This window comes from Tamandua tetradactyla (genome assembly GCF_023851605.1).
Source record: "Tamandua tetradactyla isolate mTamTet1 chromosome 1 unlocalized genomic scaffold, mTamTet1.pri SUPER_1_unloc_1, whole genome shotgun sequence".
NCBI classification, from domain to species: Eukaryota; Metazoa; Chordata; class Mammalia; order Pilosa; family Myrmecophagidae; genus Tamandua; species Tamandua tetradactyla.
The window spans coordinates 358,181-362,436 of NW_027518237.1; the positions used below are offsets into that span (position 1 = coordinate 358,181).

The 4,256-nt window shown below is 32.5% G+C and overlaps 1 pseudogene; it reads right to left on the reverse strand.

Moving 5' to 3' along the window:
• Nucleotides 1-1,556: 1,556 nt before the first annotated feature.
• On the reverse strand, nucleotides 1,557-1,655 carry LOC143672700 (U6 spliceosomal RNA; annotated as a pseudogene).
• Nucleotides 1,656-4,256: the final 2,601 nt, after the last annotated feature.

Consider the following 4,256-nt stretch of genomic DNA (forward strand, 5'->3'; position numbering starts at 1 on the left):
TTTCTAAGGCTTTGGAAATGTCCAAATTAAAACAGGTTTATAAAAATGTCCAAATTAAGGCACCAACAATAGGTTACCTTCACTCAAGAAACGCCAGTGAAGTTCAGGGTTTTTCTCTCAACTGGAAAGGCACATGGTGAACATGGCAACATCTGCTAGCTTCCTCTCCAGGGTTCTTGTTTTGTGAAGCTTTTGTTCTTGCTATTGTGCATGTCATATCACTGTGGAGGTAATCTAATCAATTTTCTGCCCTACAGTATTGAATTGGAATTAAAAGAAACTGAGAGGTCAGGGCAGTTTCCTTCTTTGTCTCCAAAGGTCTCTGGCTCTGTGGGCTTTCATCATTCTTGTGACTCTGCTCTGTTGTTCTCCTTTCATTCTGAAGCTTTTTCCAAAATGCTTCCTCTTTTAAAGGATTCCAGTAAAATAATCAAGTTTCACCTGGAATAGATGGAGTCACATCACCATCTAATCAAGTTTAATACCCACACTGGGTGAGTCATATCTCCATGGAGATAACCTAACCAAGATTCCAACCTACATTATTGAATAGGGATTAAAATAAATGGCTGCTCCCACAGGATTGAATCAGGATTAAAACATGGCTTTTTGAGAGTACTAATCCTCTCAAGTCAGCATACATTCAAAATAGATTTGATGATTTGCTTTCCCATTACTAAAAAGTAGTCTGTTGGGATTTAGATTGGGATTGCATTGGCTCTGTAAATTATTTTGGGTAAAGCTAACATCTTGACAATATTTAGACTTCCAATCCATGATCCTGAAATGTCATTTCATTTATTTAAAACTGTCTTTCATATCATTTAGCAAAGCTTTGTGGTATTCCTTTACATCCTTGCTTAAAATTATTGCCAGATATTTGATGTTCCTAGATAGTCCTAGATATTTAATTCCTTTTATTGCTACTGTAAATGGAATTTATTTTTTGATTTCCTCCTCAGATTGCTCACCACTAGTATATAGTAACACTTCTAAATTGGGGGTATTGATCTTGTACCCTGCCAATTTGTAGAACTCATTTATTAGCTTAGGTAATAAAGATTGAAGACTGTTAGGTACTTTAGAATAAGATCACATCAATATCAAATAATGAAAGTTGTGTTTATTCTTTTCTAATGAGATGTCTTTTATTTCTTTTTCTTCCCCACTAGCTCTGGCTAGAACTAACATTGCAATGTGGAATGTAGTGGTGAAAGTGGTCATCTCTATTTTATTCCAGATCTTAGAGGGAAAGTGTTCAGTGTTTCAACATTGAGTATGATGGCAGCATTGAGTTATTCAAATATACTTCTGTCATATTGAGGTGGTTTCTTCAATTCCTGCCTTTTGAAGTACTTTTTAATCAAAAAATGATGCCAAATTTCACCAAATGCCTTTTCTGTCCTAATGGAGAGAATCATGTAGTTTTCCTTTCCTTCATTTTGTTAGTGTGGTATATCACATGAATTAATATTCTTATGTTGAACCAACCTTGCATACTTGGAATAAATAGCACTTCACCCTAGTGTATAATTCTTTCAAGGTACTGTTGGAATAAAAATATGGTACATTTTATAAATTTGCATGTTTTCCTTGCACAGAGGCCATGTAATCTCTATATGATTCCAATTTTAGTATATATGCTGCCAAAGCAATTACCATGCCAGTACATTTGGTTCTTTTTTTTGGTTAATCATTTGAAGTTTGAAGGAAAAAAAAACAAGTTTGTTTGTAAAATAGAATATAAGGTTATATTTAGACCCAAATTTTTGTTAAATCCAGCTATTATTACATTTCACCTTCTGTTATGTCATAAATATTTAGTGGTGATAATTTTTGGAAAAATGTGCAAGCAAAAGATATAAGAAAAATCTAAGTTTCTTACTCTCAGACTCCATTAAATAATATTACCATTTAAAAAGTCATATAAAAATTGCAGTAATATTTATTCTGACATGACATTATTAATATATTGTATCCCTTTATCATTGGCTCTCTTTCATTCAAAGCTCCACAAAAATAAAATCCTTTGAATGCTAAGACAAATACAACTAAGTACAAAATGTGCATTGATATTAAGGGAGAAATATGGAACAATTATATCCAGTACAACTAAGTACAAAATGTGCATTGATATTAAGGGAGAAATATGGAACAATTATATCCAGAAGACAAGACAACCATTTAAATTGCTACATATCATACTCCACTCTAACTTGGTATACTGTTAAGTCCAAGTCATGGGATTATCTCCCTTTGTTTATTTCAAGGAGGATGACTAAATCAATACAATCAAAGTGGATCCTAATAAAAATATATTGCATGCAAATATGAAGTAGTTTGGAGAAAAGTTAGCCTTGTGAAAAAGAGTATGCTAATTCATAGGGGAACAAATATTTACACTTGGGAGCTCCTACTACTGACTTAAAAAAAATTATGTTAATTGGTATACCAACTGGAATAGAAAAATTGATTGATTTAGACAAAATAAGGTGCTGAGCAGAATGTGTAGGCTACTGATTACAAATTATGCTGCACTAACAGATTCCCCAGGGACTGAGTACTTCAAATCACCACAACTTTCTATGTCTCATTGCAAACACTATTGAGTCCAGAGAAGAGATCAAAAGCTAAAAATGGTTGTGAATTTTGCATTTGTATTGCCCTTTATTTTCTTCCTTTTTTATCTCATGATGGAAATTCATTATTCCTACTTCTCATTTCATAGCACGTGGCCACCATGTGTATTTTTTACTTCCTTTTTATTATATTTTCCTTTTTTACATTCCAGTATTTCATGTTTTCTATTTTGCTCAGTCCCTATCACAATTCTTCTTTCCCAACTTAACACATATTCTACTGTGTTTGGTTTATAGCTTATATTATCAAAATGTCCTTATAAAATTTAAGATTTTTATGTATATATTTTACCATGCATATATGTTATTGTGCTATAAATATTATTGTTACATTTTAAAACTCTTTAATTATTTTAACGTATCCACATTCTGAAACACTTGTCATTATATCTGCATTATGTTCCATAATACACATGCAACAAATTTGACCTATTTGTTCATTAAAAGCAGACATTATTTTGTCTCCAACTCTCAGCTACAACCCACACCACTCCAGTGTACAGCTTTAATAAACAACCTTGTGCTTGTCCCATTAAAAATTGTGAACCAATTCCCCATAACATATTTTTCACAAATCTGTCTCTTGTGTGTGCATGTAGAGAAATATACCATCCTTTCCAGTTTTCTGGAAAAGTTTGTAGAGAATTGGTTACTTGTTTTTCCCTAAATGTTTGGTAGCATCCAATCAAGCCACCTGGACCTGATATTGTTTAGAATATTCTAAATTTAAATTTTGATTTATACTTTTGCATTTTTATCAGTGTGGTTGTGCCAAGTTGAATATGTCCTATATTGTGGGGGCAGCTGTTTCTTTTAATTCCAATTCAATACTGTAGGGCAGAAAATTGATTAGATTACCTCCACAGTGATATGACATGCACAATGATGGGTGTGACCTCTGATTAGATGGAGATATGGCTCTACTCATTCCAGATGAAAATGAAAATTGCTACTGCATTGAATTTGTAGATGAATATGGATAGAATTACATCTTAACTGTATTTAGTCTTCCTATCCATGAGCAGGGAATGTCTTTCCACCTGTTTAGATCTTCTTTGATTCCTTTTAACAATGTTATGTAGTTTTCTGTGTGCAAGTTCTTACATCCCTAGTTAAGTTCATTCCTAAGTACTTGATTCTTTTGCTTGCTATTTTGAATGGAATTTTTCCTTAATTAACTCCTCAGTTAGGTTATTGCTTGTGTATAGAAACATTACTGATTTTTGAATATTAATTTTATATCCCACCACCTTGCTGAATTTGTTTACTAACTCAAGTAACTTTGTTTTAGATTTCTCAGGATTTTGCAAGTATAATATTATGACATCTGCAAATAAAGTTTCCCTTCTTCTTTTCCAATTTGGATGCTTTTTATTTCTTTGTCCTGCCAATTTGCTCTAGCTAGAATTTCTAGTGCAATGTTGAATAATAGTTTTGACAGAGGGCATCCTTGTCTCATTTCTGATCTTACAGGAAAAACTTTCAGTTTCTCTCCACTAAGTATGATGCTGGCTATTGGTTTTTCATATATGTAATTTATCATATTGAGGAAGTTACTCTTGATTTCTATCTTTTGAACTGTTTTTGTCAGAAAAAGATGTTGAATTTTGTTGAATG